Source organism: Crinia signifera, chromosome 3 (genome assembly GCF_055691185.1).
Source record: "Crinia signifera chromosome 3, ASM5569118v1, whole genome shotgun sequence".
In the NCBI taxonomy this organism is placed as follows: Eukaryota; Metazoa; Chordata; class Amphibia; order Anura; family Myobatrachidae; genus Crinia; species Crinia signifera.
The window spans coordinates 181,007,223-181,029,800 of record NC_139219.1 but is presented as its reverse complement, the minus strand read 5'-3'; the positions used below and the strand labels follow the sequence as shown (position 1 = coordinate 181,029,800).

Below are 22,578 nucleotides of genomic sequence, written 5' to 3'. Positions count from 1 at the left end.
TTTATGACAATTGCGCTCCTTTTCTCCTAAAAAATTATTTGTGTTTTGAACGTATTGTCTATAACCACCTTTCTTTCCTCTTACTCCCAGCTTGACTCATTCAGCAGGGCTTCTGTCCTCACCACTGAAACTGCCCTTAGGAAAGTCCGCAAGGCCACTACTCTCTGCCTATTCTCCTCTGGACTTCTTTGCTGCTTATACTGTAAATCCTTCATTCCATTACATTACATTCCATTACATGATACTGCCCTCTCCTGGCTGCCACCTCACGGGTTATGGTATAAACCTACAGTTTATAGATAAAAATCTACAGTGTCTAGGTCTACAATTATATGGTTGACCACTAATGGTGGACAGTCACAAGGTCGACAGGGTCAAAAAATTGACAGGGTCAAAAGGTCGACATTGAAAATGTCGACAGGGTCCACAGGTCGACATTGAAAAGGTGCACAGGGTCCAAAGGTCGACAGTCAGAAGGTTGACAGGGTCAAAAGGTTGACATAGTTAAAAGGTCGACATCAAAAATGCTCGGCACACTATAGTATTTTATTCTCCATCCACGTAGTGGATGGTAGGGCATGAAATACCACCTGTCAGCACATGTTGGCTGAAAATTTATTAAAAAATGCATGTCGAATTTTTTCATGTCAACCCTTTTCAAGTCGACCTTTTGACCATGTCGACCTATTGCCTGACGACCTTCAAACCCTGTCGACCTTTTCACTGTTGACCATTAGTGGTCGACCATATGACTGTCTATCATGAGTCAGTCTATGATCAGCCCGGATACCCACCTCTCGGACCTACCCATATGACTCCACTCTCCATAATGGTAGGAGTTGCCCCCCCCCCCCCCTTCACTATAGATGACCTTTACCCACATCCAAGATTTTGCATGTGCAGCTGTCTATCACTGGGATTCTCTACTTCTCCCTAGTAGTCTCTCCACAAAACCTCAAATGGGCTCTCAAAAAAACTCAACCACCTTCCATCCTAACCCTCTATTCAATGCCCTGCCTACTCTTCCCCTTTAGAATGTCAGCTCCCATGAGCAGGGCCTGCTCCTCTCATGATTTTACCTTTGTTTAGTCTATTTTCTACTCTATACGCCCTACAATAGCATTTAACCCCTGGTTTCTGTCTCTGATGCTTGTCTCAGTGTTATGGCCACTGATGCGGAAATGTTTATATACCATGTACCTGTCCTGCATTAACTCATACTGTATTGTTTTTTTTTTATTTGTTTATGTAAAGTACTTTGTTATCCTTGTGGTGCCATATAAAGGAAAATAGGTGATCTTGGTGAAGTTCAGCTGCAGAGGTGGAGTGGGGCTAGCCATCTGCATAAAAGTGCCCCCACTTGTCACCTCCAGCTAAGTACCCAAGAAGAAACCACTTGATTCATAAACAACAAAAAAACTCATTAGTATGGCTACAGAGACAAAAAGATATTCAGTACTAACCTGATGTGGATATTCATTCACCTTTGCTGATAAGACACAAAAAGTATTTTCCTTTGGGCCAAAATTTTGACACTGCAGGAGAATTGCACGGTCTTCATCTCTGTCAAACAGAAAAAATATTTTACAGAGAATGACTTGTTCAATATCAATATCTGAGCAGATTACAAAACATTTAGTATGGTTTTCAATATGGTTAACCACAGTGTTCTTAATAGTCCGATCACATCATAGCAAAATTCTATATAACTATTTAATCATTGAGCAGGTCTTGATTGCAGAAATACAGGTGGGGGGACTCGGGTTCCCCCATATTTCTATAACCAGCACCAGGCTCATGGGCCGGTCTTGGTTCCCAAAATAAAGGGGCAAACAGAGTAGGAGTCCCTACAGCACTTCACCCAAACAGTCAGCAGGGTAATGTCACAGCTGGGGGAAACTTTTTATATAAGTTCCCTACCAAAGCATTAACCCCCTGATTGGTCAGCTGACCCCGGGGGAGTGGGGACCCCAGCAATAAAGGTGTCCTTCCCTCCAAGGCACCTGCTAAGCCCAGGCTCAAGCCCGAGTCTGTCCCCGGTGTCCCTGAGTGGTAGGCAATGGGCGGATAGTCATAACTATGTAAAAAATATAAGTATGATTTATTTGGTTAACTTTTAGAACTAAAATTCTCAGCAAGCCTCTCCCGCATGCAGGGACTTGGAGAACCACAATTCCCAGCATGCAGGGCATGAAAGGGCCCACTAGGACTTGTAGTCTGATAGCATGACCAATGTCAAAATAAATATACACTAACACAAAAGTTCAGTTTTAATAACATACATGCATACACACATTCACACACGCAAACATATTTACTCACCTTGCCACACGTTCCCCCCGCATGTTTGTCCCCTTGTCCAGTAGGAGTCTAAGGGGTTAAAATAAAACGCACTGTGTATAGTAAGATGCGGCTCGTCCCCGAGACTGAGGAAATCCCAGTGGCTGAGTTCCAGAGGAGTTCCCCACCTGATTGGAGATGGCTACATCCAATTAGCGCTGAGCTTGATTCAGGGGAATACCAGTTACTGTGGTCATGCGATTGTTACCGCAAATGGCAAACTACTACATTTACCCCAAAAATTGCACGTTATAGAAAAAAATCGCACCCTATTACACCTTGACCCATATTTTTCCTGCATGCTGAAGCTTGGCAATATTTGCGCAGTTCCAAAAAAGCCTTTTGTTAAGAACTAAATAATAAATAAATAAATAAATAAACAATGTAAACCCTTTTGTAGAATCTATTAAAACATCAAAAATTAGCTTTTTATGTTACATCTGTGCTTTACCGCTGCAAGCCTGTTATTATTCATAGATGGTTTACAATGACACCTGTGAATAAAAATGAGCAATTAAACTCTCACCATGCACAAGATATATTTACATCTGTAGTTACAGTTTACTTTAAACATGGAATAATTGTTTATAATTAACTCACATAAACAATTTCCTACAGGTAATGTACACCTGTTACCTTATTTTTCATGGAGCTTGGAAAGCTGTGTTGTTTATATTGTATTCAAAGTATTGACAAACCAATTTCATTGTGGTAAATCAAGAAAACGAACATAATGCATAATACAAACATATTTTAGCTTCTGAAGTTGTTGTTGTCCTCGCTATGGCACTCTCCTGTTTAGATTACACAGACTATTTGAAACAGAAGGTGTCAATTAGAGAAATACTATTGCCAAGTTCACCCATTATTTAAATATCTATATATCACACAATTGCGGTCATCGGCACTCAGTTACAACTTAAGCTGGGTACACAGTAGACGTCAGAGTTCCAGACAAATGATACAGGGGGCTATTACTATGCCTTTTTATAGTATGCACTTGATAAATTATACTTCAAAGCTGTTTGGTTACCACGGGAAACTTATCCACTGCTTCCTGCTTCACTTCTCCACTCTTTTCACTGCTTCATATATAAACCCCATAGTGCGTACACAATGTTCAATCTATAGGTAATGGCCACATCCAGGAGTATGCTGTCACTGACGATATCCTCAGATTGTGCTACCACAAAACTTCACTAGGACCTTTATTGATGTTTTTTTTAAAACACAGGGGTTGTCCCGAGGGATCGGTTGTCTGTTTCGGTGATCAGCAGTGATGTGGGTCAAACTCAAACCCCCATCCCCTGGCTATATGTCTGCCCGCGGGCAGATTCTATCGCCAATCACCGCTGTTCGCCATACACCAGAAGGGGGCAAGCATGCACAAGATGCTCGCGCACCCCATTCTGACAGATCCCACCCTCCACTGCCCCCCCCCCCCCCCCCTGCTGCTGGCCACCCCCTCCCTCCCCACCTTGCCTGTCTCCCTGAAGCAGAGACGGCCAGGGATTCCGCTCCCTGTCGCCGTATGTAAAGGGGACGCATGTGCGTATCAGATGCTCGTGCATCCCTGTCAGATGCAGCATCTCTCCAGCAGCGTTTGCCAGCTCAGGGAGAGGCGCTAAGTCTGTATATTAAGAAAAATATTTCTAGATGTGAAAAATGTCTAATACCGCATACTAATTTTCACGGATGTCAATGATGCCATTTATATATATTACAATTTAGAAATAAATATAGTTATCCGAAATCAATAGATTGGGTATATAGTTGCCGTGGGTGTATATGTCTAATTATTTGATATGTGCTTATATTTAGAAGTAATCATCAATCTCATACTACATTTCCATAATTTGTCTAACGCCATAAAGCTGGAATCCATTTCCATGCAATGAAAATAAATTAACTGCTATCTGGTGCACTATTTTTTCCCATCCTATTCATGATCACTCAACACACGTTTTAATTTACTGAATGGACACAGAGTGTGACCTTTATCATATTCCCCTTTCTACTGAAAATACAGACTTATCTTTGTTAGATAAATAGATGGATTAAAAAAAACCTTTTGAACAACAGCAATCTGGTAATTAGATTAGGTCATTTGTCATTGTGATGACATGTCTGCTAGTTGTTACAAGACTGAATCAGATTCTACTGAATGCCATCCTCTGTGGGAATAAAAATAACACTGCCAATGTAATCTTCCATTGTCCAAACCAAAACCAAAAAATTATATTTGTACAACGTTAGTCACGATCACATAACCTATTCAAAACGGTAGGGTGTCAGCTCTTTATGCCTACAATTTACACATGTTGTTAATTTGATCATTTCATTGGGAATAACTCCATAATATACCCTAGGTAACATCATTTCTCAGTGAGAATGGTATGGTAGCATATAACGGCATATTTATAATGTGTGCAGTGCACATGAGCTCCTAGGTCCAAATTATGCCTACCTGTTGCCAGCAAAAGGGGTCCGACACCCTCTGTGGTACCATTTTCCAAGTGACATATTCAAAAAGATGGCACCACACAGTGAAAGTAAAAACTTTCACACTGTGCCAGAGAGTTTGATATCTTGTGTGAATTGTTTTCTCAATACTAAAACTTTTATCACAATACAGTAGGAACTATTGTGTCTTTATAACATATTCTAGCAAAATAAGGATTTTTTGTGTGGAAAATGCACAAGTGTTTTTGTGTGAAAAAAGGCATGGTACTGCAGTACTGTTGTATGCTATTTATACCGTAAAGTTTACCATTGATGCAAACTCTTTACGGTTGTTTCCTCACCACAGTATACATTGGAAAATTTATTGTAACTTTATTCTGTATGAAATCTATTCTTTTATAATTCCCACTTTACTCAGTAGAGTCACTGTAAGTATATATTTTTATTTCTGCATCTTATAATACAGAAACAGAAGAATTTTGTTGCACAGCACAAGTGATTTTCCTTCATCGAAGCGGTCTCTCAGACTCTATCTAAACCCATGTCCACAGAATCAGTCTCCCAGAATGTTAATGAATTCAGGTTTTTTAAGTGACAGCCTTTGACTCTTGACATTGATTTTTGCATGGGAAGCTCGACATATGTTCTTCCAAGGTTTGACAAGTGCTGTTATGGAACACTGATCTGCACAGAAGACAGGTATGTCATCAATGTAGAATAAATTAAAAAGAGGGTATGTTGTTCACAGCAACCAATCAGATTCTGCCTTCGGATTCATTATCTAGGATGCAATAGAGAAATTATACATATAATCTGATCACTGGTACAGTGTTGAAAGGTAGTGTATGTCCCCCAGATTTATTACATATGTGTTTTAAAAATAAACCAGATTTGCTTCTTTTGTTGTGAGGCATTGGGCTCTTTATAAGAACCGGTAGAGGGTCCTGGGTTTGGATGGTTGAAGAGAGGGAGGGTTCACATCCATTATGCCCAGTTCAGGTCTTTGGGCTGTTAGCTTGACAGAAGGCTAATCAGTAGCTCCAGCTGTGGGAGTTTTGTGAAGAGGCTGCTAGACTGGGAGTTAGAGGTCTCTCTGCCTGGGGGAAAGGAGGCATTTGCAGTTCTCTATGCGGGAGACAACGTGCTACAAACACTGACTTGTATGCTTCTGCTATATTTGTCAAGTGAGTTAGGAGATTATCCTATGTGTAGTTAGTGCTAGGCCGCAAGGATTTATTTTGATGCTTTATTTCTGTATTGTGAGTAACTAATAAAACTAGTTGAGTCCAGGTAAACCAACGTACTGAACTGATTTATGACCTCTCAGCTGCTGTGCCTTACCATCTATCCCTGGAGATGGTTCCTGTTCCTCTTAATCGTCTTACGGTAGGCAGTGCCGGATTTGCCCCTAGGCCAGTGAGGCACGGGCCTAGGGGCGGCACATTTTAAGGGCGGCAGCCAGCAGGGACGTTTCTACAGGGGGGACGAGCTGTGCACTGTGTGCAGCTGCACGGAGCACCGCACAGCTCATCCCACAGCAGCAACATCCCGCCGGTCTACCGCATCTCAGCCTCAGATCTGCGCCGGATCCGGGGCTGCTGCGGACAGGAGAGTTGCTGGCGGCAGCCTCACTGACAATATCCAGGGAGCGGAAGCTGGACAAATGAGAGCTCGCTGGCGGCATCATTTGCCGCACAACGGCTGATGAAGCTTAAGAGCTGCAACCCTCCTCCTTCACGCGCACACACTCCCGCTGCCTGTCATCCGCTCCCCGAGTGTCCGCCTGTGCACACTATGGGCTGCCGCTCCCTCCCTCAGCCTGTCAGGGTGCGTGACCCTGCTCCTAGCTCTTACCGCTATTGCTGCTGCTCCTGCTGCTGCCGCCTGGGTGTCTCAGCCCTCTCCCAGCCTGCCCTTGATTGCTGCGGTGGAGGACCACGGTGTCGTGGCTGCAAGTGCCTGGCCAAGAGGAAAAGGTAACTCCGGGGAGCAGCCCTCCTGATCTCCCTCCCTCCACTCTAACCTATTTTAAAAATCCCAAAGGGGTCCTCTCTCAGGCTCTAGGGGGCGGCCAAAAACTTGGTGCCTAGGGGCGGCCTGACCCCTAAATCCGGCCCTGACGGTAGGTTCTGTCTGATACATACAGTACAGTTAAGAACTACAGTATATGCAAAAAGAAAAAAGCACAAAAGAAGACATACATTATGAAGCCAGATACAACTAGAAATTAGATATGTACACCCCGTGTAAACCTACATGTTTTGGTTTTGGATCAGTTTTGTTTTCATTTCAATAACATTCATTTCCAGTTATTTCCAGGCAATTTTGCCCACCTCACTCATTATATTGTTTTGATCAATTCTAGCCAAAGGCTGTTTGGCTATTTACTAAGTGACAGAGCAGTGGTACAAACACACAGCAGCACATCTATCAAACATTACTCAATACAAAATACAAAACAAAATTTATGAAAAAAAAAACAGTCAAGCCGCCTCGCAAAAACAACAGGGAAGCAACACCTACTTCAACAGAAATATGCTGAAAGAAAAACAGTGTAATAATGAAAGGCTCTAGATGACATGAATATGCTTGTGCACGGCCTTATTCCACCACCTAACCTAATAAAACTTGCTATATTACACTATGGGTTGCAAATGCACAAAGTATTTATTTGTTTTGATGGTGCATTGGATTAGTGCTTACCTAAGCAGAGAAAACCTAGGCAGAGCAGCTCAGCACCAATGCAGAAGGCTTAAAGGACCAAAAACTTCAAAGTGCCGGAGCCATCAAGGGTGTAGGCAGTGGCGTAAATTTATCCCAGTTGCCCGGAGGCAAGATGTGTATTGGTCCATCCTCTCCTTCTCCTACACACACACAAAACCTTATATAAAATATATACTGTATATATGTCTGTTATGAAATATAAACATATACATATATATATATATATATATCTATATATATATATAGATATATATATATATACCATGGGACTTATACTGCACACACTAACTCCAATTAAAAATAGAGTGCTGTAGCTAATATATGTTTATAATGCATACAAGCATTTAGAGAGCCAGCAACATCATTGCAAAAAAGTATACATTTTAATGTAGAAAAAATGGCATAAGTGCAATCAGAAAAAAAGTCATATACAGATGGTTAAAAGGAAGGAACAAGTACTTTGCATTGTCCAAGTCATCAGCAAATGCATAATGCTATAGAAAGCAAAGTCCCCTCCGGGAAGAGCATCAGAACGCCGACAGCTGTTTCGGTGCGCTTGTCGCACCTTCGTCATGGGCAAATGACTACCCAACAACCAAGATCTTAAATAGCCCCTAAGACACAATCAAATGAAATGTCTCTCACCTGCCACGCTGTGCATGTCCGTGAAGAATACACGCCGCCATAGCTCCGGAACCACTGTCAGCAAATTTAAACCTGTTAGCACATTTGAACCCCTCGGAACCAACCCTTCTATTGAAACATTCATCAGATTGGGTAGAAGGGATTCTTTGTCCTTCATTAAAAATCAGAAAGTATCATATTCCAATCTACCTAAGGAAGAGAACTTAGCCATAGATTCCCTGAAAAATAATATGTCCATTGTCATACAACGTTCTGATAAAGGGGGTGGCATTGTTTTGCTAGACAAATCTGACTATATTCTCGAAATAGAGAGACAACTGGCAGATATGGAGAGTTACAAACTCCTCACCTTCGATCCTACCTATGTTTATAAAAAAGAAATTGATGGGATCATCAGTCTGGGTCTGACCAACAGGTGGATCGATAAAAATACTTCAGAATTCTTAACACAAACGCACCCAAGGACACCTTTGATTTATGTTTTGCCGAAAGTGCACAAAACTTTAGTTAAACCCCCAGGAAGACCCATCATATCTTCCTGTGGGTCACTATTTCAACCCATTTCTCAATATGTTGATTTTTGGTTGCAGCCTGTTGTGCAAAATATTGATTATTTTTTACAGGATTCGTCAGATTTTATTAAGAAACTTGAATCACTTGGTACCCCTCCAGAGTCTAGCCTGCTGGTTACACTTGATATAACCAGCTTGTATACCAATATTTCGCATGAGGATGGGATGGAATCGGTGCGTGCTCTCCTAACCTCCAGTCCACACTACGCGGGTCCACCTATTGAATTTTTACTACTTCTTATGGATTTTGTACTTAAAAATAATTATTTTTTGTTTCAGAATTCTTTTTATTTACAGTTAAAAGGGACCGCTATGGGTTCAAACATGGACTGGGGGAGTGGAGGCACTCACTGATTTCATAATCCTCAATGCACTGGACACCATGATTAGATTTACCCTATCTTACAGCGAGAGTACTATTAGTTACCTCGATGTATGTGTTACCTGCATTAACAACAAATATAATACTTCTATCTACCGTAAACCCATGGACAAAATTCATTGCTGGCAGCGGATTCCTTTCATCCAACACCTCTTAAGAGAGGCTTACCTATGTCACAACTATTGAGAGTTGTAAGAATAACATCTGATATTGATGCTCTCCCTCAAGCTTTGGAGGAAATGGGAGTACGTTTTGTCCAAAGGGGATATAATACAAGTGAAGTAGAAGAGGCGATTACTCAGTGTCTTCAAATTTCTCGAGAAGAAACATTTTCCAAAAAATATAGAGCATTGGATGACAAAAGACTTATTTTTTCATCCACTTTTTCCATAGCATCTGCTCATATCCGCAAAACTGTACTGCGGCATTGGCATATAGTGCAATCAGACGTGATAAGGGGGCAATACTGTCAACAAGCACCCCTTTTTTGTTATAAAAGGTCACGAAACCTAAAGGACTTATTGGCTCCTTCCGACATAGGACCTATTAAAAATAAGACCTGGCTACAATCAAGAAATGGCGCCTTCAAATGTCATAATTGCGTCAATTGCCAATTTATGAATACTGGTGCAGAGTTTGTTGATCCACACAATGGAAGGAAATATGAGATTCGCCATCACTTGTCTTGCGATAGTCGCTACATAATCTATGCCATTGTTTGCCCATGCAAACTAGTTTATGTAGGCAAGACTATTAGACATCTAAAGGAGCGGATAGCTCAACATCGCTCCTCGATTAAGAAAGCCTACACAGTGATGGACTGTAACACGCCGCCTGCAGCCCGTCACTATGCAATGGCCAAGCATACCATACGAGACTTTTGTTTCACCCCTATTGACCAAATCCTACCACTAAGACGTGGTGGAGACCGCAACAAGCTTTTTCTGCAGCGTGAATGTCTGTGGATAGACCGGCTTAATTGCATTACCCCTAATGGTTTAAATGTGTAGCAATCATTACATTGTTATCTCTAAAATAGAGGGTAATTATCATGTGGTGTCCAGAATTAATGATTTATTATGTATATAAAATTCTTGTTTTGTATTATACCTTATAGTTAAGATGTACTGTCTCTTTAATTATGTATATTGATCCTGTGTCCTTCATTCATATTTCCCATGTAGTGTCCATGTTTTGATTTATGTTAACACATTTTCTTATGCTACACCAGTAAGCCTTTATAGTGCGGCAGGGTAAGTAACAGCACTTTTTGCTGATACCTTGTTATATGTGTTTGCACGGTGCTACTGAATATAAGCTGTATCGGCTATTTTGTGTATAGCCGTTTCTATGGTAACCCACTACAGCCGCCACGCTGTACAGGACGTGAGCACGTCATATCCGGGATATTCACGGACATGCACAGAGTGGCAGGTGAGAGACATTTAATTTGATTGTGTCTTAGGGGCTATTTAAGATCTGGTTGTTGGGTAGTCATTTGCCCATGAAGAAGGTGCGACAAGCGCACCGAAACAGCTGTCGGCGTTCTGATGCTCTACCTGGAGGGGACTTTGCTTTCTATAGCATTATGCGTTTGCTGATGACTTGGACAATGCTAAGTACTTGTTCCTTCCTTTTAACCCTCTGTATATGACCTTTTTTCTGATTGCACTTATGCCATTTTTTCTACATTAAAATGTATACTTTTTTGCAATGATGTTGCTGGCTCTCTAAATGCTTGTGTATATATATATCTCAGAAGGGATATCAATGGCTTTCAATCAATGTTTTTAAAATTGCAGGGGAGAAAAGGTACCCCATTGGGAGCAGGAGCCCAGCCAGCCAGGCGGTCTGCGGGGCTATAGTTACCCGCTGCTGTCTGCCAATACCTGGCCTGCCGCATCTGCGGTCACGGTCCCGTCTCTCCTGGCACCGGCTCCTGCTGCTATAATGAAAAGTGACACTTAGAAAATGGCTGCCCCCATATTGCAGACAGTTTTTGAGGATGCTAGAGGATGCTATGGGCTTGTCCACCACGTCCAGGTTACCTCAATAGGACAAGTCCCTAACACTACTCTGAGACAAGTCCAGGGCACGGGATCCCCCAGGCCAGCCCAGCAGAACCACCCCATGGCATCACATTGGTGTGAAATTAAAGTGATCGTAAAGGGATAAGGGAAATTATATGTGATAAGACTTACATAAGTAAGAGGTAATAAATGTGAAGGGTGCTACATATATAATACACAAACTAAAGGGGTGATGGAAAGTATACGATATGATGCCATGGAACAGCCCAGCCACAGCAACCCAAAGAGCCCCGTGCCCCAAACACAGTCCCACAGACTAACACTCAGCATATATGTATAGTAGGACTTACCCTAATAGTGCCAAGCTGAGTGTGCAGTCTTGAGTGTAGGACTCCAAGATAATTAAAAACAATCTGGGACTGGTGGGAGGGGTGCTAGTAAAGGAGGAAGGCGTCTCTAATTCCTTCCATTGTGTATACACACAATATATAGTACATAGGGGGAGGGGCCCTAATCTGCACACCCTAGACATAAGAGGTGCTACCTGTTGAGACCTGTAGTGCAGCAAGCAGGAGGAGGAGATTGCAGGTGCACACTAAATATAAATGCTAGATCTTCTGATATCTTTGCTATATTGCATTTCTGAGTTTTTTAGCATAATGCTGGCCATTATTATCGGCTTGTCCACCACGTCCAGGTTACCTCAATAGGACAAGTCCCTAACACTATTCTGAGACAAGTCCAGGGCACAGGACCACCCAGGTCAGCCCAGCAAAACCACCCCATGGCATCACATTGGTGTGAAATTGTAAAGGGATAAGGTAAATTATATGTGATAAGACTTGCATAAGTAAGAGGTAATAAATGTGAACGGTGCTACATATATACTACACAAACTAAAGGGGTGATGGAAGGTGCACGATATGATGCCATGGAATAGCCCAGCAACAGCAGCCCAAAGAGCCCCGCGCCCCAAACACAGTCCCATAGACTAACACTGAGCATATATGTATAGTAGGACTTACCCTCATAGTGCCAGGCTGAGTGTGCAGTCTTAACAAGGTTATACGCTCAAACAAGTTATACCCTTGAGCGCTGGTAATAATTCATAATACATAAATTATTTGAAATACCAGCACCAAATAAAAATGACTTCAATTACTAGCAGGTAGATGGTTGTTGATTTTAATTTGTTTTATAACCACTGAAGTGATTCTGCAAAATCAAAGAACAAAGCTATATTTCATATTATGAGAATTTGCATATATATTCTAGCAAATCTAAGTCATAAGCAGACAAATCACTCAGGCTATTAACTACCGTCATGGTTTACAATACCCGCTAGCTGTTACAATACCATTTAAAGTAGCTGTGCATACATTATGTCTTGTTTATTAATTTCTAGGTAAATGTCATGTCCTTCATTGTTTTAAAACACGCACATTTAAACTTTCTAGCTAAATGTATTATTGAGCTACAAGATCTAGCATGACTCAGAGCTGGAATACTAATAAAGCAATTCAGACTCTTGCCGCAGGAGGTAATGCAGTCATCAGATGGTGCAGGATGCCGGCAGCATTTGGACTTTTTTAAAGTGGCAATCATGACTTCAAATTTAAAAAAAAGTCAGCGTTCAGCCGGCATCCCTCTCATCCAATGAACTCGGACTGCATTACATAAGTCTGTTAATTTTAGACTGTTTGTGAGTGACACATGCAATTTCTCAATCCAGGCTACGGGGCAAGGATTTTGCACTACTGGGTAAATCCCATGAGATGCAGTAAAGAGTCCAGAGGACAGTGCCAAAACTAGGATTTATGGTGCCCAGGGCAAACAAAGTCACACAAAAAAAAAAATATATAACCAAATTATCAAATATATCGAAAAAAGGGCAATACATGCTACACTACATGCTAAATGACACTACATGCTACACTAAACTTACACATCATGCAGGACTACACTACACTTACACTACATCCCCCTACATTTTCGCTACACTGTAGTAAATAACCCCCTCTCTTAAGGTCGCGGACAGATGACACATCACGCCTGCGACCAGACACTAGTAGAGCGGAGCCCCACAGTCAGCGCCACTGCCATGCAGCCCCTCTATAGTCGCGGACGGATGGCACATCATGTCCGCGACCAGAAACTAGAGCACCAGCACCCACAATCACTGAGCAGTATGTAGCACTTCAGAGGCGTGACAGCAGAGCGAGGAAGCAGCCTACAGCTAACACTCCGCTCTTGGCAAAGAGATGAGTTCAGCAGCAGGGCTTACAATTTTATTTGGGTTACTTGTGATCAATGCGCATCAATTATGAAAATGCAGTCTGCTAATTCAGCATAGGAGGGATACCGTCCCTCTTACACTGAAATCTGGTAAGTATGGAGTTATGGGATAGCTTGGCGCAGATTCATAAACAAAAATTTCATGCGATTAACCGCGATTAAAAAATTTAATCGTTGCCCACCACTAATATATATATATATGTATCCCCAATATTCCAACTCGCGCTAGAGCCTATTTCACAATAAATGTTTTACAAAATGATATAAATTTTATAATTTGTATAAGTAAGGCAACGAAACGCGTTGGGTTGTCTACAAGCGTTTTTACCCGACTATCCTGTGAAGAAAATAATTAAACAAACCATTGGAAAAGATCTCCTTTATTACTTCATTGGATAAGGATTTAGCAAATTTGTATTTGGACTTTGTTTTAGGCGCCATACCACTATTGGGTAAAAATATATATATATGTATATATATATATATATATATATATATATATATATATATATATATATATATATATATAGATATATATAGATATACACACATATATACATACTGTGAGATATGTGTATGTATGTATGTATGTATGTATGTGGTGGTAAGAATGGGGGAAGTGGATGGATGGAAAACCTGCGCACAAGTTACACCTGTTGTATGTAAGGTAAGGTAGCTTCAATGGTACTTGTTTCCTAGCAGGGTGCCCACTAAGCTATTTGCTTAGTGGGCTATTCTGCCTAGTGAAATCGCATCGCACATCACATCGCATGGCTTTTTGTGCCTTGCGATGTGTGCAATGCGATCTCAGTAGTTAATTTATTCACTACGCCCTGAATGAAATCGCATCGCAGATGAGATCAGATCTGATCAGTTCAGATCTCAGTAGTTCATATGGTAAAACACCTAAAACAGCACCACTCTCCACGTCACCCCGAAGCATGGTGAGCACAGCGAAACGCATCCTCCGACCTTTTCATACCCCCACTATCCACGTCGGCGTGGAGTTGATCTTATATAGTGTGGCGAGCGAGTTGATCGCAAAAAAAAGGCCATGCAATGTGATTTCACTCAGGGTGCAGTGAATAAATTAACTACTGAGAGTACGTAGGAAATCTGGGCGCCCTGCTAGGAAACAAGCACAGCTTCAATGAACATATCTGATAGTGGATCCACAATACACAGAAAAATGTATTGGTTTGTGTAGTACAAATTGAATAACTCATGTGGAGGTGCACCCCTGAGAGTAGAAAACTTACAAATTCAAGGGAAAAAATAAAAAAGTACTCTCCTTTATTTGGGGGCACGCTTGTCAAAAAAACCCACCTTTTTTTGTAATGGTTGTAGATTTTAAAACGTAACTTTTAATATATTTCCTAAAAAGCTTTTAATGGACAAAAACATAAACAAACTACACAAAACATAAATGGGTGGTTAAAAAACCACTTAGTGAACTCGATTGAGTTCCTCCAGCAATGGTATAAATCACAGTGTAAATTCCTGTAATGAATGTGACCACAAATGTGGGTAAATTACAGTAGTACACTGTAATTACATTTTGAACACTGATGGCGAAATAAATAAATACATTTTTTGTATCCGGTCACATCCAATAAATTGTATGGTGTGTATTGGAGTCCAAAATTGGAAATCAATTCTCTGGGTGGAAGTCAATAATTTGAGGGATACAGAGCTCCAAACAATGAAAACAGGCAAGAGACACAATGGTAGCCACTTTGTGTGGTGGTAATATAAGTACTGGGGGGTAGGTGAGAATAAAACTCCACAGCTGAGAAGAACACAGCTACTGCTGCTGTATCAACAGACTAGTCCTAGTCCTTTGCTGAGACAGTGAGTGGGTTGTGTTGTTAGCCTGTATGTAAGGAGTTGATAGGTTTAGAGGTATACCATCTACTGTCTCCTCCCTAGGGATAAGGTGCCCTGTTGACAGTAAATCAGTGCAGGGTCTAGCCGAAGCCCCTTAAGTGGAGATAAGACTGCTAATGAAACGGTAGAATTTAGAAAGTGCTAAAGTAAAGTGCATAAAAGAGGCGACTTATGCCTAGTGGGTTAGTAGGCTGCTGCTTCCCATTGTCCATACATTGGTGGGGAGTGAGCGGTACTCACCAAAAGGCTGCATTTGATTTAAGGTGGAATATCTGCCACTTTTTATGGATATATGGTGCCCTGTTGACAAGTAGTCAGAGCAGGGTCCTGCCAAATTCCATTTATTGTGATGAGAGTATTCCTAAATAGAGAATGTGCAGGAGAAATGAGCGAGGGAAGGCAAAGATACGTCTTAGGTCTGAAGGATCAGTGGCTACCATATCCCATTGCTTAAAGTATTGGGGGGAAGTGATATTTGATTCACAAAAGACAGCGTATATGATTATGCCAATTAAGAAGTTATAACCACCACAGATATCCTTATATTAGGAACAGTGTTGTTATCAAAAACATGTTGTTACTAAACATGGTTACTAAGTGCAATGTAATAGTTTCCAATAAGTTTAGCAGGGGTGAGGGACAATGGGAATAAGTAAACCGCAGTAGTCACCCCTGTGTAAGTTAAGGTAAGCGTGGCTACCACTGCTTACCTGGTGTCGGGAAGCTACAGTATGTAACCTCCGTGAGCTTCCTGGATGTGCACCGGATGGCGCGGTGTATCGGCGTCAGGTATAGCCGGCGCCGGGTATAGTGTGCAAGTGAACAGACAGCTGTTTTGCTTTGGGCGAGCTTCGTCAGTGATGACATGTCTCCTGGGTCACTGTATTTATTCATGCCCTGACTATAGGTTGATGCCTGTGGGCGTGTTTAGCGAGTAGTATGGGTGTATCTAACAGGTATGGCTAGGTAGAGGAAGTAATGGAGAAGGTTTAAATGAAGTATGTGTGAGGACGGGAATGTAAAGGGGAAGCCCCAAGGGATTTAATAATTGGAGGAGACAAATAGCATATGTTTAATGGGAATCGGTACATCTGTCAGAATGAACTTAGGTCTACAGTCATTAGGTCGACCCCACTAGGTCGACTGGCAGGAAGGTCGACCTGATTTAAGGTCGACATGGGCCAAGGTCGACATGAGTTAAGGTCGAATTTGCATAAAGGTCGACATGAGGAAGGTCGACTGGTCATAAGGTCGACATAGGGTTTTAACTGTTTTTTGATCCGAATGTCGACACAGTTGACATGGACACAGTTGGCAATGAGAATCGGACCCTCGCATTGCTCCTCCATGCCCTAGTGGATGGTAGGGTATGAAATACCGCCTGTCAGCACATGTCGGCTCAAAAAACAGTGAAAAAACCCATGTCGACCTTATGACCAGTCGACCTTCCTCATGTCGACCTTTATGCAAATTCGACCGTAAGTCATGTCGACCTTGGCCCATGTCGACCTTAAGTCAGGTCGACCTTCCTGCCAGTCGACCTAAGTTCATTCTAATAGATGACCGTTTCCCGTTTAATGTGTTATTGATTTTTGTATGGAATATGCTAATGAATGGTTGGACATAATAAGTCCAATTATGTAAGAGAGACAGAGGCTGCATGTGTATATAACAGTATATATGCGGAGAAGATTGCAATGGTTTTTAACATATGACAGCGACATTCAACGATTAAGTGCAATGCAGTAACTGGAAAAATAATAAGAAGAATTAACGGGGTCTATATCTGTACTAGGAATGTGAATTTGCACAGGGCGAATGGCTCTATAATTATAGACTATAGATGCTGTACGGAGTCGATAATCAAGAATATGTTAATAGGACACTGAAGAAAAAGGAGTCTGCGCAATTAAAATTGGATTATGGTGTTGGACAGGGATAAAATATTTTAAGAAAAGTAAGGAAGTGGGTGAGACATGCGTAGAAAGGTGGGATAATAGGTCAGCAAAATTGAGAATGAACATGAGGGATTAGGGCAGTGGTTCCCAAACTGTGCGCCTAGGCTCCCTGGGGTGCCTCGGGACACTTGCAGGGGTGCCTCGGGTTGGTCATCCAGGACCAATTCAAATTATTTATGATCAATTATTTCTGGACAAAACCAGTGCTGGTGGCTGCCAATCATAAAATGTGTACAATCAGAACCAAATCCTGCCCTTTACCACATAACTGAACCTAAGAAGCACAAACACAATCTACTTAATTTGATATATATTTTTGGGTCCTAGGGGTGCCGTGGAAAAATTCTGATACTCTAGGGTGCCGTGATTAGAAAAAGTTTGGGAACCCCTGGATTAGGGTGAAATGGATGGTGAGCAGATGGGTGGGGAAATGTTAGGAGGCAATATATGGGGGACATTAGTGCCCGGTAACGTGCTAAGGAGTGTGTGGTAGTGAAAAAGAACGAAGAGTTAGAGAAGATACTTGAGTGGACAGTGAGGATTGATGGTGAGTGATACCCTGGGTTACGATTAGGAGGGAGGATGGAGGGGGGGAAATAAATATTATTTATATGTGTAAAAAGTTGGAAAGGTGCTGAAGCTAGTGAGAATTATAAGTTGTGACACAGGTGATTAGTTTCAGTAGCCACCATGACAATAGGATGGTGGAAGCGAATGCACAAGAGAGAATGAGTGGTGGATGGACTCGAAAAATGATGGAGCTGAAACAGGGAAAGATTTTGTGGGCAAGGACATGATTGAAGAACAAATATAAAATTAAGAATCATAGTTGCGAAAAATATATGGAAAAAAGCAGTTTGAAATGTGAAGTTAAATGAGGGAAAGATTTTGTAGGCACAGATGTGATTTAGAGAAAAGAATTGTAGCTGGTATATTCGTTGAGGCCATTTGGAGACCACTGTATTTAGCTCAAAGATCCACTTACTCTCTTTTTTAAAGAGTTCTTGCGTGAGATTACCTCCTCTTATGCCCAGTCGAACTTGTTCAAGGCCAAAGGCTTTGAGGTCTTTTGGATTTTCGTCGTGGGTGGTGAGAAAATGACGGTCCACTGAAGTTATTTTTTTGAATTTTGTGAGGTCGGTTTTGGCATTTCTTATATTCCCAGCATGTTCCAGTAATCTGTTCTTCAGGGCCCTGGTAGTCATGGCCACATATCTAAATTCACATAGGCAAGTCAGGCAATAGACTACCCCCACTGTATTGCAACTGATGAAATGTTGAATGGTGTATGTTTTGCTAATCTATTGGTAATCTTTTCGGTTTTTCGAATACATGTGCAGCAGCATGGGCATGGCGCATTAAGTGAGAAAAATGGTCTTCCTGCAAAAAACACCTAGCGGGAACACTAGGAAAGGGACAGACCAGATAGGGCGCATAATTTAATGCTGGCATCTTGCTCCTGACCCTCTCCCCCTCATTCACCTTGCAATATATAACACCTCATCTCGACTCCCCCACATTCAGTTTATAATGTACCACAACCCGCACATTCACATTACAATCTATAAGCAACTATACGCCACATTAAAATGTTTATAACACCCCCTCCCCCATATTCACCTGATAATGTCTATAGCCCCCTCTTTCCTCTAAATTCACTTGCCCGGCATCAAACATCTGAATTAAACTTTCAATAAATGTGCTGCCTGATGGTCACTGCAGTGCAGGAAGCTGGATCACTGTGAAGAAGGGGGGTTGACTCTTCTTCTTGTGTATAACTGGCTGCAGCAGCGCAGCCTAATATCAGTGCACCAGGCAGGACTCTCCTCCTGTGTCAGCTCAGCCAGCGGGGAGCAGTGGCCCAGTGCAACTGTGCACCGGAAGGGTGCCGGCACCCACACAGACCCCTCTGGCGCTGACAGGACTCTTCTCCTGTGTCAGCTCAGCCAGTGGGGAGCGATGGCGCAGCGTAACTGTATACCGGACAGGAGCGGCGGTGCAGTCAAATGTCAGACTCAGTGCAACTATGCGCCAGGCGGGTGCCAGCGCCCACACAGGTCCCGCAGGAGCTGGCTCCCCCAAGTGTCAGAGGGGTCTGCCTTACAGTAGATACGCCACTGTGTGACACTAATTGTCAGTTCTCCCATTTTGCATGGTCACTTACTACTCTTGCCACACTAATACCTGATCCGGTGGCAAGCTGTCGGTATCCTATGCCCATAATAAATCTAAAGGTCTTTATTTCATGTCCTTCTATGCCACAGATCACTGCCAGCCAGACCCAGATTAATGCTGTCCCAATCACCAGACCAGTCTAACCAATTGTTGTAAGCCTGGGCAGTCTTGCTGATGCCGCTCAGCCAATTCTGGATAAGCCCTGGGTATTCATTCCATCAACTGGCTCACAAAAGACACCTGTACAAATGTCTAACCTAGTACTTACAACTTTGCTGACCTCCTGAGCTGTGTCACAAACCTGGCGATTTGTTCTTCTGTTCTCCAGTTTCTGCATGGTCTTTCAATGTGTTCTATGTTAAAGAAATATTAGTGAAATGACACACTGGTGGGATCAATCATTATGAAATGTGTAAATACACCATACTATCAGATACTGTGTAATAAAATGTCCATATGTTGCCTTTTGCTCCTACTTCCATGTTCCATTAACATAAAAGGAAAGGAAACAGAAATATTGTACCAAATCAATCCTAAACTGACAATTATAAGTCCTAAAACAGGGGGTGGACGCTGTAATTTTTCCTTCATGGCCAGGTGTTCTTCTGTACACCTTAAGGTTCACCATGTGCAATCAGATGGGATGTGAAATCACATGTATATAAAGGGAATTATACTCATCAATGTTTCTTTAGGGGGAAATTAATTTCACATACACCCACACTTCATGTAAGGCCTCCAAGGTGCTTACATGTATGCTTACTTTATTCCCAGTGGAAATCTTTTGGTTCCAGACAAAAAGGATTTTCCTCTATAGAGTGGTATATATATATAAAAAAAACTTTTCATTTTTTACAAATACCACAGAAACAGTAATACTGGAAACCTTACTCTACCACTTGCCCATCACTGGGAGTGCAATATGGAAATGCCTGGGATAACTCACCAGTTTGAAGCAGAGGTATTGTAAGGGACAAAAATAAAGGGCAAAAAGGCACCCCACCAACATGTTTTGACCCGTTGGTCTTTTTCAATGTGTTCTACCTGGATTCCTTCAGCCTGCACCTAGGCTGCAATCAGTTGCAATCAACTCTCCCTAATTAGACACCTGAGAAACTCTAGCCCAGTGTTCTGACAGCTGTAAACCCTTAAGCTGCCCATATACGCTGCTAAGCGTGCTGAGCCGATGTGTGCTTTGAGGTGCGCGCTCCCGCGCACCTCATCGCACAGTACAAAAAGTATGTGCTTGCACTTACTTTTTGTACTTAGGTTTCATCAAATTTAGGTTTCATCAAATTGCATCAAATTGCATCGCATTGCATGCACAACGCATGCACATGCAATGTGATCCCTGCTATTGCAGCCCACAACGCACGCCCGCATCGGGATGTGTATGTGCTGCTTTACCTCCCTGCTAGCAGTGGTTCAGTATTCTCCATTTGAACTCTCACTGAATTCCTCTGTGAGTAATTAGCAACAACTTTGGTGCAGCATTTGATTATTTTCTGCAATCAGCTCATCAGTGATTTACGGCCTATTAGGCCTCTCTCCACTTCAAAGCCTACCCCTGGAGTATTGACAGCACAGGGTCTGATCATTTGACCATGAGCTATCCTGTGTCAGCTGGAGTCTCTTTGAATCATCTGACTGTAGTCATCAATCATCTAGGTATAAATAAAGAAACCTGGGACTCCAAGCTGTAAGTGCCTCTAGTCACACAGCTCATTATGTGAGCGTCCTGTGAGAACAGTACTGACTACCCTTGTTCCTGTGAACCTCTGCTCTGGTTATCCAGCTGCTTCAAAGCTATAATCTGGTTCCCAGTCTGCTCCCATTCATATCCAGTATCCAGCCGCGTCCAGTCCTATCCAGTATCCAGCCCAGTCCAGTCCTATTCATATCCAGTATCCAGCCCGGTCCAGTCTTATTCATATCCAGCCCGGTCCAGTTGTTTCCAGTATCCAGTCCGGTACAGTCCTATATCCAGTCTGGTCCAATCCTATTCATATCCAGCATCCAGCTTGTATCCAGTATTCAGTCTGGTCCAGTTCAATTCATTATCCAGTCTTGTCCATTGAGCAATGACAACCAGTACAGTTCAGTCATACAGCTATACAGAAGGAGCACCTCTCATACAGCGCCAGAATACCCCCGCTGGTTACAGCCTGGTGGAGAGGTGCACCATCTGACTGGGTCATATGAGCATCTCACATGCACGTGCGTCCCAGTCACTCAGTGGCGGGGAGCGGAAAACCTGCCTGTCTCTGCTTCAGGGAGACGTGCAGGGTTAGGAAGCAGAGAGCTCTGTCGAAACAGGGCGCACAAGCGTCTTGTGCATGCATGCTCCCCTTCCGGCGGCTGGCGATTCTATCGCCAACAATTAGTGACAAATGTCAGTTTAATAACCCTCTTGTCTACAAGTCATCTATAGTAACTGATCCTGCTACTGCTGACGGGGGTGTCAAGAAGGCTCCTCAAAAAGAGACTCAAATTTATGACTGGGGTCCTGTTATTATAAAGGCCTAATCCCAAGTTGGGTGTCCAGAGAAGAATATTCAAGCCACTTAAAGTGAAAGAGGGGTCTGTTTCTGAAAGCCTCAGGAGTGGCTTCTGTTTCTGCAGATGCAGGAGGGGCATCTGTTTCTCCAGCCCCAGGATGGGCGCCTGTTTCTTCAGCCCCAGGAGGGGGTGTCCCAGAGAGTCCAGCCTCAAGAGGGGGTGTCCCAGAGAGTCCAGCCCCAGGAGGGGGCATCCCAGAGAGACATCCAGCTCCAGGAGGGGGCGTTCCAGAGTGTCTTCCAGCCCCCATACAAACTAAAATATACTGGCGTCAATCTCGTTCAGACAGGATGCTATCTTTAACAATGCCCCCCCATCTACAGAGTCACGAACATTGGCGACCCCACACCCCATATTTTAAATAGGGACAGCGCGTGCAAATAAGGGGTATATCTGGCTGGGATGGGGCTTGGTCATACAATAGTATATCCTCAATAAATACATTTAAAAGCAGACACGAAGGGGGAAATTTACTAAACGAAATTTGTAAAAAAAAATAGGTGTATTTATATCCAGAAATACACTTATTTTTGACATTTAGGGGGAAA

The 22,578-nt window shown here is 42.5% G+C and overlaps 1 long non-coding RNA gene across 1 annotated transcript in view; it reads right to left on the bottom strand.

The window, feature by feature from the left end:
* LOC146062620 (uncharacterized) overlaps positions 1-16,188 on the bottom strand; it is a 29,861-nt gene extending 13,673 nt beyond the window's left edge. The window contains exons 1-2 of the long non-coding RNA XR_014471423.1: positions 16,049-16,188; positions 1,464-1,563 (exon numbers count right to left, since the gene is read on the bottom strand). This is a non-coding gene — a long non-coding RNA (uncharacterized LOC146062620). The remainder of the gene's footprint in view (positions 1-1,463; positions 1,564-16,048) is intronic.
* Positions 16,189-22,578: the final 6,390 nt, after the last annotated feature.